Source organism: Sprattus sprattus (assembly GCF_963457725.1).
Source record: "Sprattus sprattus genome assembly, chromosome: 4".
In the NCBI taxonomy this organism is placed as follows: Eukaryota; Metazoa; Chordata; class Actinopteri; order Clupeiformes; family Clupeidae; genus Sprattus; species Sprattus sprattus.
The window spans coordinates 22,726,366-22,740,793 of record NC_137923.1 but is presented as its reverse complement, the minus strand read 5'-3'; positions in this window follow the sequence as shown (position 1 = coordinate 22,740,793).

Below are 14,428 nucleotides of genomic sequence, written 5' to 3'. Positions count from 1 at the left end.
GTTTTTATATCAATGAACGTTGGTGCACAGATGCCACAGTGCTATGTAAAACATGCACTCGTCACCTGGAATCTCTTTAAATTTACTGCAAGCCATTTTATTCACCGCAGGAGTTTTCCTCGTTCAATCTGGTCGGTGTCTACATACCACCTCAAGCCTGCGGTAGCGACGCACTACGGCACCTGGCTGACCAGATAGCCAGCATGGAGCGATAATACCCGGACTCTATTCTGATTATCCTTGGGGATTTCAACAAAGCTAATCTCAGCCGCAAACTGACAAAATACAGGCAGCACATCAAGTGTCCCACCAGGGACAAAAACACACTGGACCATTGCTACACAGAAACAAACGCATACACCTCTGTTTCCTTTGCAGCTTTTGGACTCTCCGATCACTGTCTGGTTCATCTCCTCCCAAACTACAGGCAGAAACTAAAATCTGCAAAGCCTGTGGTGAAAACTGTGAGGAAATGGACCAACGTGTCAAAGCTGGAACTACAGGGTGTTTTTGAGGCCGCATCACTGGACGAACTCACTGACACTGTGACGTCATACATCAGTTATTGCGAAGGCATGTGTGTACCCACCAAAACGTACCGCATCTTTAATAACAATAAACAATGGTTCACAGCAAAGCTCAAGCAGTTTCGTCAAGCCAAAGAGGAGGCCTTCAGGAGTTGGGACTGAATCCTGTACAATCAGGCCAGAAACACACTGTCTAAAGGCCGGATTATAGTCAGTTTTAAAAGCAACGCGTAAGCACGTAAGATACAAGAGCCCCTAGCGCAGTTACATAACCCCCCTTACGTGCTTAAGTGTGTCCCCCAAAATTTCAGACTATCCGACAAAGGCACGCCGGCCCCACGCAGCTCGCAAAGACTGTGATTGGCCTGCTAACCACAGCCTTTCATGAGTCTCACGTTTCCGGTTTCATAGCATACCATAATTTGTTTAAATCATGAATAGCCTGCAGACCGTCTCACAAGCCTTTTCTTGTGGATTATGAACAAAAATTCACTGAACAAATACTTTCATATTCATTTTCCACCACTTGTGAGTCATGGTGATATCATTCATTGAGTTCATATTGACGTGAATCAATCAACTGCACCCGTGAGGCAAGTGCGAGTTTAATAGAAAGAGTCCAGTCTGCTCATATACAAAAGCATACATTGACGTGGAGTTAACTTGCGGCCAACACCATTGTATTTACAAGCACTGACAACATACACTCATGATGAAAAGGGACACCTGGCGATTCTCTCGCTGTTTACCTTTCATCTTTGAATAACGTAACTCATAAACACATCGTCATTAAAAAATGTGTCAATAAACGAACTTCTGCATCATGTGATCTGTCTTTTTCGCCACTGGTACTGAATTGCCAACCTTTGTATTTTGTGTAACACATGTATTCATAACATCAAGCCTTTCGCCCACTACACTTTCATGCTTCGGTAAGTTTTCTCCTTTGTCCTGCTGCAATAAATACGCTTACTTCACTCAAAATAAAACGTACAGTTCTGGCGTTGATTTGCTTTGCAACACGCACAATCCTTAGGGAACCTTAAGGAACCGTAAATCAAAACAAGTCCCTTGTGTAAATTACGTGCTTACGGTTCTGCGTTAAAAACCGACCCTAAATCGGCCTTAAGGAGATCAGAGCAGCAAAGAGAGGCTGCTCTGAAAAGCTGAAAAACAGGTTTTCAGCTAACGACCCTGGTTCAGTGTGGATAGGCCTGCAGGACATCACTCACTATAGGAAAACCTCCCCCCGCTCCATGAAGAACCCTCAACTGGCTGATGATCTGAATGTGTTTTACTGCAGATTTGATCACCCCACATTCAGACCCCTCACCCGCTCCAACCCAGACTTCACACAATCATCGGCACCCCCTGTTATCACCTCCCCCTTACATCCCCCCTGCACTGACGGTCTGTTAGGATGTGTGCCAGCTCTTTCAGAGACAGAAGACAAGGAATGCATCTTGACCGGACGGTGTGTCACCCTCCTGTCCGAAAGCCTGCGCTGATCAGCTGGCTCCCATCTCCAGACAGCTCTTCAACAGATCTCTGGAGCTGTGTGAAGTACCCTCCTGCTTCAAACGCTCCACCATCATCCCAGTTCCCAAGAAACACTGCATCACTGGTCTGAATGACTACAGGCCCGTAGCCCTGACGTCTGTGGTCATGAAGACTGGTGTTTAAGTCAATTCAATTAAATTTTATTTATATAGCGCCATAACAATACCATTGCTTGTAGGCGCTTTACAGAGCCTGTTTCCCTAATACAGGCCTCCTGCTGGACCCTCTGCAGTTTGCCTACCATGCAAACAGATCAGTGGATGAGGCAGTCAACATGGGGCTGCACTACATCCTGCAACACCCTATACTCCCCAGGGACGTAAGCAAAAATGCTGTTTGTGGACTTCAGCTCAGCGTTCAACACCATCATCCCAGAAGTCCTCCTCACCAAACTCACCCAGCTCACTGTGCCTGCCTCCACCTGTCAGTGGATCACCAACTCCCTCATAGACAGGAAGCAGCAGGTGAAGCTGGGAGAAACAACATCCAGCACCCGGTCAGTCAGCCCTGGTGCACCTCAGGGATGCGTGCTCTCCCCACTGCTCTTTTCCCTCTACACAATTGACTGCACCTCAGATGACCCATCTGTTAAACTGCAGACGACACATCAGTCATCGGCCTCATCCGTGGTTATGACGAGTCTGCGTGTAAACTCCTCCAAAAAAGTTCGGAAACGGTATTTCGGTCGATTATTCCTCCCGTTTATTAATACCAATTGGTATTGTATTTTATATTGTTGTAAAGTCTGATTGGTCAACTTTACAACGCGGTTCAACTGGTAAGGATCGTGCTTTCGTGGAATGAGCAACACAGCCAACCGTGTGGGTAGCGTCCCAAGCCAATAGACATTATTCGTAAATAACAAAATAAAGGTGGATTTGACCATTATTAAACATTAATGAGGATATTTTATTGTTATTTTATTTTATAAATTATATTGTTATTGTTATTTCAGAACTTTTAGGCCTACTGCCATTGTCAATAAGCTCCCAGACTGAGTGATCACTTCTCTCTGAACAACTATTAAGTTTTAAACAATGAAAAGCAATGAAATTGAACCAGCAATATTAAAATAAACTAGAATGCGTTTCGTGAACGAACTGCGAGAGTGTCCTTACTCTGTTGCGGCCATGACCTTTGACGTTGCAGCCATAACATCACACAAAGGATCAGACATGAGGAGGAAAAGTATTAACAGTCTGAGTAATGTTACCAAATTTGAAGCATTTGAGAGAATTTGCATTTCAGAGAACAAGTGCCTTGGAATTGGGGCAGGTGTCAGTGAAGCACAGCTGCAAGCCAGTTCAAAGACACCATTATGATGTCAAAAAGCCGAAGGTGTCAGTGAAGCACAGCTGCAAGCCAGTTCAAAGACACCATTATGATGTCACAAAGCCACAGAGTTCTGCCATGCAAGTCTATGGGGAAAAAAGGTGATGCAAAAGAGGAATAAAGAAAGAGTGGCAAGGACTACCGCCACGAAAAGATATAGCAGGTTGCACCGGTTCAGGCCAGACGTTTCAGTGTTTGAACGGCATCTCTATCTCAATCGGGCGAGGCCTGATGCGTCGCAAGAAAAACACGGCAGAAAGGAGAATAAGAAAACTGACACCAGCAATATTGAAACAAATATGAAATAATTACAAAAAGATTACAAATGATTCAAAGCATGTCTTAACGTTTCAAAATTGCTAATAGGATAGGTGGGCCTATGGAAAGCCTGAACATTTGTCCAATTAAGGCAAACATTGTTGTGACGTCCCTGTAATTTAAAGTTCAGTTAGTTGAGGGATGAAAAGATATCGGCCAGATAAGACAAATTGAGAAGCCAATCATCAGTGAATAATTGGGCAAGAGAGGACTTTTTCTGGATAAGGGACCCATGAATTTCATGTCTAAGTTCTTAGAATCTGGTCAAAACTGTGTGAAAAAGTGTGTGTGATCTGCTCCCATCTCAGTGCACAGTTGATCGAACAGCCGGTTGTTAAGTGCGCTGGGCCGCTGGACTTAATGAAGTTTACAACGCGAATAACTTTGCTCAGTGTTTTGTCGAGGGAGGGCGGTATGCCCTTCCATGCCAATGCCTGGCGGTGTATGAAACAATGATTCCATGTCATTTCCTTGCCTGCTGCCTCCTTTATTCGTTTTACAACTTTACAGCTGCAAATATGATCGCCAGTAAACCTATGTAAATATGAAAGGCACTCGTTGAGAAATTGTGCGGAGAACCACGCGATATATAGCAAAATACCCACATTAACAATAGTTAGATTAACGTTTGCTTGTCAAAACATAATGTGACAGTCATTTGTACAGAAATTACACCGGTAAAAGCAGGAGGAAAGCGAATTATTAATAATTAATTAATAATGTATTATCTCGAAAACCAACACGGTGAGTGGAACGAAGTGTCAATAATTGACGCAGGCAAAACATAGCCTAGACTCATGTAACGTGTCACCATAAACATTAATAGAAATATTTTGAAATACGTTTTCTTGTGGTGTTAAACAAGTCTTACAAGCTAAAGAGGACAAATATCTATCTCGAAAACCGTTAGTTCGGGTAAGCTAATACATAACGTTAAACTTTAAATAGACTTAGCATATCGATTTTAACAACTATCAAATAACTGACGTAGCTACAGTTGCAGATCGTGACAAGGCGACCCAAAAAAAATATCTTGCGACCCAGTCTTTGGGAAACAATGATCTAGAAGGCCCAGAAGAGGATGTACTTCCTGCGCCAGCTTAGGCTTTACAACCTGCCTCAGGAGCTGCTGATCCTATTCTACACCGCAGTCATTGAGTCTTTTCTTTGCACATCCATCACTGTCTGGTTTGGATCGGCCACCAAACTGGATAAGAACAGACTTCAACAGACTGTCAGGACTGCAGAAAAGATCATTGGGGCCAACCTGCCCACCATCCAAGACCTGTTTACCTCCAGAGTCAAGAAACGGGCAGGAAAAATCCCTGCAGACCCCTCTCACCCTGACCACAACATGTTCCAACTTCTCCCCTCTGGTAGGCGCTAGAGATCTCTGTACGCCAAAACCTCCAGAAACAAAAACAGTTTCTTCCCTTGCTGTCTCTCTTCTGAACAGCAAACCCTCTGTAGCACTGTGAAAAACAACCAATGTACAATTACCCCCGCAACCATATTTATTTATTTCACCCTTACTGTATAACCATCATACTCAATCCGCATAGTATTTATTTATTCCTGCTCTTCCTGGACTCTCTACTTTGCACTATTGTATATATACTTCTTGTATATACTTTTTGAGACTTCTTGGACTGTTGACCATTGCACTGTTGTATTGCTTTGCACTGTTGTATTGTTTTGTGACGTATATTTGTGTAATATGTGTAAGCACACTGAGAGCCACTGCACCAAGACAAATTTTATAGAATATTAATAAGCCCGCTAAAGTTGAAGAATGGACCGGAGGCAGAGTCAGTTTCAGTTGGTTTGTATTTCAGCATGGAGACCCCTCTCCGCTGTTGGTTCAAGAGAAGTCTAACCTGATAGCAGTAATGCTATCGCATTTATACAATTCAGGTTACAGTACAAAGGGAGAGGGGAAGGGCCACACCCTTTTAGGTGAGAGAAGGGGGGTGGGGGTTACAGTCAGAGGTTCACCTATGGGAGGATGATGCCAGGACACAAGGCCTCTAGCAGGAAGAGGGGGGGGGAGGGTCACATGTCATTTGCATTGGATCTCAGTGAGAGACAGACCTAGTACACAATCAGAGTGAGTTGTAGATACAGAGCAGTACATCTTTACCTATAATAATAACAATAATTCCAGTTCCATCTATATATATGCTCACACAATAATAACCAGGCAACAGCCAATCAGGGCAGGACACATCGAAATATGTTACAGATAGGGATGATACAAATTAACAGTGGAATATCTATTTTGCAGTTCCATCAGTAGTTATCTTGTGAACACACAGAGCCCACATGCAGAGTCCTTCTGCCATGTTTTCTGGGTGGGTAGTCTCTACCATGGCAAGACGTGCTGAATCAGGTGCTGAAACACCAAGCACGTGGATGGCCAGTTGATGAGTTCAGGTTTCCATTGTGGTCACAGGGTTGTCAAAAGTCCTTTTGTTTAGGCTGAGTGTGTATCTCTGAGGAGAGCTGGACAGTAATCTTTTCCTCGGAATTGAAGTGAATTGGGTGATCTCAGGGTCCTGAGATTCTTGGCTTCGGGTACTTATCAAGTCTCACATGAGGAACCAACAATAGCATGAGGTGTTTGGAGAACATTCAAGCATTTGCATTTGACTGTGATATGGGGGAGGGGGAGGGGTGTTTGGTAACAGGAAATGCGAGACTACTTCATGAGTGAAGGCACAGGGCGTGGTAAAATAAAAATGGAAAGACAAATAGCACAAGACTTTGACAAAATAAAATAAAAGGAATACAGGAAACAAAATAGCACAAGACTTTGACAAAATAAAATAAAAAGGAATACGGGTGGGACAAACAAAAGACAACATAAAATAGTGCAGATAAGTCACAACAAGCCTTCAAATCCCCTATATGATAGCTTGGAAGCTATCACCTTTGAAAAGTAAATACAAGTGAAAGCAAGGCATTGTCAGACTTAACTCATACCAGACAATAACAAAAACAGTCAAAAGGCATATACCAGACAATAAACAAAGCAGTCAAACGTGGTCAAAAGTATGTCATTCTATATTCTCACTCAGTCAGTGAGTGGCATTGAAGTCCATTCATTCATCGGCTGGCCAGCCCACACACACACACACACACACACGTACGTACACACACGCGCGCTTGCGCAGTTGTTCGCTCACAACACGCGTTGTCTGACTCGCGGGGAAACACAGACAAGAGAGCGCTTGCGCAGTTGTTCGCTCAGAACACGCGTTGTCTGACTCGCGGGGAAACAAAGACAAGAGAAGTTAATAATCTGGTTACAACATGTAGGCAACACAGAACACAGAGAGTTAGCAGAAGTCTGCCTCCTCAACATTCACTGACTTTATTTGAGTACCAGACAGCGACAGATCACTTGAACAGCGAGCTCATTTGAGTTTACTTAAAAAGGGCATTCCAACATATTGTGGGCCCAGCTAATGTGTCTATACATTTACGTATGTTTTTCCCACTGCTCTTTTCCCTCTACACAATTGACTGCACCTCAGATGACCCATCTGTTAAACTGCAGACGACACATCAGTCATCGGCCTCATCCGTGGTTATGACGAGTCTGCGTGTAAACTCCTCCAAAAAAGTTCGGAAACGGTATTTCGGTCGATTATTCCTCCCGTTTATTAATACCAATTGGTATTGTATTTTATATTGTTGTAAAGTCTGATTGGTCAACTTTACAACGCGGTTCAACTGGTAAGGATCGTGCTTTCGTGGAATGAGCAACACAGCCAACCGTGTGGGTAGCGTCCCAAGCCAATAGACATTATTCGTAAATAACAAAATAAAGGTGGATTTGACCATTATTAAACATTAATGAGGATATTGTTAATGAGAACACGTGTTGTCTGACTCGCGGGGAAACAAAGACAAGAGAAGTTAATAATCTGGTTACAACATGTAGGCAACACAGAACACAGAGAGTTAGCAGAAGTCTGCCTCCTCAACATTCACTGACTTTATTTGACTACCAGACAGCGACAGATCACTTGAACAGCGAGCTCATTTGAGTTTACTTAAAAAGGGCATTCCAACATATTGTGGGCCCAGCTAATGTGTCTATACATTTACGTATGTTTTTCCCACTGCTCTTTTCCCTCTACACAATTGACTGCACCTCAGATGACCCATCTGTTAAACTGCAGACGACACATCAGTCATCGGCCTCATCCGTGGTTATGACGAGTCTGCGTGTAAACTCCTCCAAAAAAGTTCGGAAACGGTATTTCGGTCGATTATTCCTCCCGTTTATTAATACCAATTGGTATTGTATTTTATATTGTTGTAAAGTCTGATTGGTCAACTTTACAACGTGGTTCAACTGGTAAGGATCGTGCTTTCGTGGAATGAGCAACACAGCCAACCGTGTGGGTAGCGTCCCAAGCCAATAGACATTATTCGTAAATAACAAAATAAAGGTGGATTTGACCATTATTAAACATTAATGAGGATATTGTTAATGAGAACACGTGTTGTCTGACTCGCGGGGAAACAAAGACAAGAGAAGTTAATAATCTGGTTACAGCATGTAGGCAACACAGAACACAGAGAGTTAGCAGAAGTCTGCCTCCTCAACATTCACTGGCTTTATTTGACTACCAGACAGCGACAGATCACTTGAACAGCGAGCTCATTTGATTTTACTTAAAAAGGGCATTCCAACATATTGTGGGCCCAGCTAATGTGTCTATACTTTTACGTATGTTTTTCCGAAAAGGCATCTTATTTCCATGTATCTTAAACATATGCACCCAGGATGAAGGCTTTGTTAAAAGTCTTCACTCCTCTCCTTCTAACTGGCTAAGTTAGATCAATTTAGACAATGGGATAGATGGTGCTGTTTGAATCACTACTGATAGTCAAGCCTGGCCACTTTAAGAACAAAGACAACACAGATTGACGCACACAGGCTTACACAATGAACATAAAACACGGAACAGACAGACATATAGCACACTGAAACAAACCAACCGAAACTGACCCGTCCTGGTCCTTATAATGAATAGTATAAGTCAATTATAGCGAACGGGACTTTTTTCTATGTGCAGAATTTCTTTGATGTGAGAGGTCCCTATTTCATCCGAGCAGGTTCTTCAAGGTTAGCTCCCGGTTAATTGGAGAGGCTTGACGATGGAGGACGTCTCTGTATGTTCAGCGTTACATACAGAGGCCATCGCGGCTCTCGGACTCACTGTTGTCCAGACACGTGGCCACAAGTGCTACAAATCTGACGCCCGCGTCTGAGACTTTGTTTAAATATATATTGGGACTAAACCTGAATACGATGCCTTTCACTGTGCGCTGCAGTGTCGGGTATATATAAAACTACTTTACAAATGGTGTCTCTGTCTCACTCTCTCTCTCTTTCTCGCACACAGTCTCTCTCTTCACGCACACAATTTTCTCTATCTCTCACTCTCAAAAATTCTGCACATAGAATCAGCTTAAATCGCTTACCGTTCCCGTTCAAAGTTTTTGAAGCGTCGGCTCGTATTCTTTTGCTGTTTCAGATAGATGTATATCTCCGGCTCGAAGGACCATCTAATAGAATATTAATAAGCCCGCTAAAGTTGAAGAATGGACCGGAGGCAGAGTCAGTTTCAGTTGGTTTGTATTTCAGCATGGAGACCCCTCTCCGCTGTTGGTTCAAGAGAAGTCTAACCTGATAGCAGTAATGCTATCGCATTTATACAATTCAGGTTACAGTACAAAGGGAGAGGGGAAGGGCCACACCCTTTTAGGTGAGAGAAGGGGGGTGGGGGTTACAGTCAGAGGTTCACCTATGGGGGGATGATGCCAGGACACAAGGCCTCTAGCAGGAAGAGGGGGGGGGGAGGGTCACATGTCATTTGCATTGGATCTCAGTGAGAGACAGACCTAGTACACAATCAGAGTGAGTTGTAGATACAGAGCAGTACATCTTTACCTATAATAATAACAATAATTCCAGTTCCATCAAATTCCTTGTTTGTGCAAACTTACTTGGCCAATAAAAGCTGATTCTGATGATGAGACGGATACCTGGCATGTGGTTTTGGGTGCCAGTGTGTGGGTGTGTTGGGTGGTTGCCTAGGCGTAATGTATGAGTGTAAAAGAGAGAGGGTGTATATAAATGTGTGTGTGAAGGTGTGTGTGTGTGTGTGTAAGAGAGAGAGCGAGAGAGAGAGAAGAAAGTAGTATGGGGGAATGTTTGAAAATGCAGTGTGCATATGTGTGTTTGTCAGAGAGAACTGACTGAGTGGGAGCGAGTGGGAGATTTGAGAGTGCTTCAAAGTCGTTGAGGAAGAAAGTAAAAGTGTTGTGTGACAGGGGAGAGCAGAATAGGTGAGGGGTTGAAACCCACTCATCGCACTGTCTGTATTTCCTCCTCGCTAACAAGCTCCGTGTCAAGGATTCTAAGCAGGGGTGCTTTAATCCTGGTGTGAAATGAACAAAAAGACAGACATGGAAAGACAGCACCACACATGTTTACGCACACACACACCTTTCTTTTCTCTCTCTCTCTCTCTCTGTCTCTCTCTCTCTCTCTCTCTCTCTTTCTCTCTCACACACACAGACACTCAAACCTATTTGTATGTACTTTCATAGACGCTGCACAAACAACGCATACACAAACCAGCAATCCAAAACAAACAGCTCTTTACTTTTTCATGAGGTCTGACTATGGAGCGTCTTCTCCCCATCTCCCGGAGGTTACAGGACAGCGAGCGGGGAGCTGACCTGGATCAGCTCTTACCTCTCACTGCTTCACTGACTCCACTTTTACCACTGCCAGGCGATCCATCCAAAGGAAATGTCATTTACATGAACCTTTGACCATAGCAGACAGCAGACCAAAAAGGCTGGCTGGCCCTAACAACGGGCTTGGTGTGTGTGTGTCCCCTTCGCTGTTACCCAAGGATTGGTATGTAATTGGAGATATGGCAGGCTCACAGATGTGAGGAGATGGCTCAAGCGTATCTCTGCCTCCCTCCTCTCCATCCTACCTCCCCTTGTTGGCTGATAGTAAATGTTGAGTGCTGGAGTGCTCAGGCCTAATTGACCAGTCGGCCATAGTTTGGGATCCAATTGCCAGCTGATTGCCGAGGCGCATTGCTCATGTTGTCATCCAGAATGGCACCTCATTACTGGCGCTGGCTCAGTGGCTCTGTGGCTCTGTTCCCCGCCACCAGAGAGGAGAAAACTAGGCTGAGTGAAACATCTGACCACAAACAGGTTGTCCTCTTACAGCAACTCTCTCGCCACTGCGACCGCCCGGAACATGGCTGGAGAATGGAATAACACAAGACCTCAGCTTGAGTTTTTCTCAGCTCGGCAATTCACAATTGTTTTTCTTTTCCTCTTTACAGACTTCTAAATATCATCTGACAGCTTCTAGTAAAGGTTATCTGCATGACCATGCCTCTAACTTAACATAACATACAACACACATTCAAATTGTAAAGCATGATCCATGGGCACAGACAGTGAAGATATACAATATCAGAGTTATTTGACGATTACAGACGAGATTTACAGCTGTGTGCAAAAGTTAATAGCATAAATATGTCATTGCTCTATGAGGTTCTGTTGTTCTCAGTGTCAGCATGCATACTGTTGGCGTCTGAATAGTTTTGCTTCAGTAAGGCAAAAAACCTGGAGGGGTGAGACTAATCCTGTTTGGCTTCTCCATTATCAGATAATTAGTGGTGTGCTAACACCAGGGACAGGCTGGGAGATCTACTTTCATTTTTCAAGTGAATCTGACCACTGTTTACCCTAGGCTATTTATAGTATATATATAAAAATATATATTGCTAAAAGATAATAGTAACAGTTAAACAGCCTGTACAGTGCTTTTGTTGCCATTACGATAGAATGCAGGTGACTATAACCATGGAAATTATTCCGAGTGGATTTTATGTTGGATTTTAAGAGAAGGCTCAATGCTTTGTGTGGCTGCAAGCGCATGTTGTGTACAAGAAGTATTTCCCCCATTTTTCCATATATGAAGTGACAGGGGGGCCCAAAAACAATGAAGCACAATCAGACGAGGCTGCACGGGGCAGCCGTTCAGTGGCAATCTACTTTCTGTCAAAGTCATCTATAAAACATGCCGGCGAGCTGAGCAGTCGGCCCACGGGGGCTGGAATCGGATGCTGGTGCTGTCAGTTAGGCCCGTGGATCCCAGCCAGTTTGCATTCGCTCCCCGTAATATGCAGCGAGACTGGCGTACGGCGCGGGGGCGGCATGGCGAGGCGTGGCGAGGCAAAACGAGGCCCACTCTGTCAGCCGAATTGGCGCTGATCAGCAGCCGTCGCTGTGTGTGAGACGACGTCATGGAGGGCTGCCTGAGCTGGGCTGAACCAAGCCAGGCTTTTTGAGTGGGACTGATGTGCTACTCTGTGAGTGTTGAGCAGGATGCACATGTATAGTACTTTGTACAGTGTGGATCCATACAAGATTGAATAGTGTAAAAATGCATGCATTTTTTAAGGTTTTGTTTATGTATGTGTGTTGGCAAGTGCTTTCACATGTTGGGAGGGGGGTGTACGTTTTAAGTGTGTGTGTGTGTGTGTGGACATTTTTCACAGTGCATTTATTTGTGAATGTGCTTTTGTGTGTGAAAGTGTATGTCTCTGAGTTTGTGTTTGTGTGTGTGCAGTTGCATGCCAGTGTACGTGTGAGAGTGGCTTGTGTGTGTGTGTGTGTGTGTGTGTCTGTGTGTGTATGTGTGTGTTTGTGTGTTTGTGTACTTTAACGGCACTCTCAGGAGCAGCAGACGCCTCTCTGCTGTGAGTTTCCGTAGCAAGGGAGGCACACGCTTTCCTGTTTGCACTCCTTGACACGATAGCTGGGGAGTGGCGCCTGGGTGGCACGGCTTGGTTGGAAATTGCATGTGATTTTGGAGATGAAGTGCATGTTACATCGCCTGCCTGAATTTTTCAAAAGATCAAGGCTCGGCATTCATTATGCGAGCACTTGAGATAACCTCAGACAGAGGAGGAAGAGGCTATAAATATCAGGAATCATTCATTATAAATAGTTCTCTGGGTTTTGAATGCGGCTGCCAAGCCAAATTTGAGCAGGTTTGGAGTAAAACACATGAAAAAATAGGATCTGTGGTTTAGAAGAAGTGGAGGGAACTGTCTTCCCTGCATACATCTGCAGCTGAAATCACCTACAACAAGGCTTTGCTATTAACACGAGTAAGGCTTGTTCCTTAGTTGGGGACACAACAAGAGCTTTGGCTTGAGCGAAGTGCAAATTCGGTTGTCCCAGTAGTCTCTGAATAATTAACATGGAAGCCAGTGCACACCTGATCTCTCTGCAAACATTTGCAGCCCTGGGACTGGCATTATTCACTATCTAGTTGTTCTAAAAAAAGTAGTAATTTTGCATAATGGTGTCTGGTATGTTTAATGTATTCAATGTTACCTTTTTTACCTTATAGTAGAAGATGGTTTTTGAGTTTCCATGTCATATATCAAATAAAGTCAGACCAAATGCCACGTGTCAGCATACATATGCTCTTTAAACATGCAAGCACGAAAAGTGAGTTAATTCAAGAGATGTGCGATGCAAACCTCCCCCTGACTGTAAGTGTCGGTGGCAAAGTTACTCAGCCTTGTCAGTCATGGCTTTTAGCTTCAGGGATATCATACTCCACTCCCCCTTGTTCAAGCCCTAAACACAGAGAAACCTATATCCACCCACCATATGTCGACAGACTGAAGCAAAACACACAACAAAAGAAAACAAGGCTGAGAGAGTAGAGAGAACTGTCTTGTATACCTTTACATCTGCATTGTCCTGCAAACAATGTTTTTTTTGTAACCATCAGTAAGCTGTGTTCTTTAAATGAAAACACAACCAGAGATTTGGCTTTATCTTATACCAACATTATTTTAAGTTAAGGGACATAGCAGGCTTTAAAATAAACATGCAGTCTTAACTGAGAATCAGACAAAAGCTTAGCTTTTTAAATAAAGATGTAGTTCAAAATATGCAAGTAATCATTTAGTGAGAGCAGAGGAAAATAAATATCTTATGCGTTCCTTACATCCTTTGTCCTCAATGAACTGTTATCATACATCACTTTAAAAGGGAAAAAAGACATTTCTCTGCAAATATCTGGCGCTCTGGGACTGGTATCATTCACAATTTATTCTAAGGGAAGAAATATGTTGTTCTAAAAAGTAATATTTTTGCTTATGTTGCCTGTTATGTTTACGTTGATGTTGACAGATGAGGACATTAGAGTGTTGCTTTGTCATCTGTATACTTCCACATGCTCCCGTGGAATTATTGCGTGTGAACAAAAAAAAAAATGTTTCTTCTGGGAACCTACAAATATAGACCTGTCTCCATCAGTTTCTTGCTGACACATGCATACTTGCAAACACTGTTTCACACGCACACACACACACACACACACACACACGCACACTCTGTGGGCCAGATGTGGCTGTGCAATCCTTTGGGTGCGCAGCAATAGTTGAGAGAGCTGTTATGTCGGATGTCAGCATGTTCAGGATCTGTCAGCACTTCTCGTCCATCATGTGTTTCCTCTGCGTCTTCATTTGCCGCTGACGCTGGGCTCAGATGGAGTGTTTGCCGTTATGGGGGCCAATCTAATCGCTGACAGCTCCACAAGGAGCCGGAGGAGG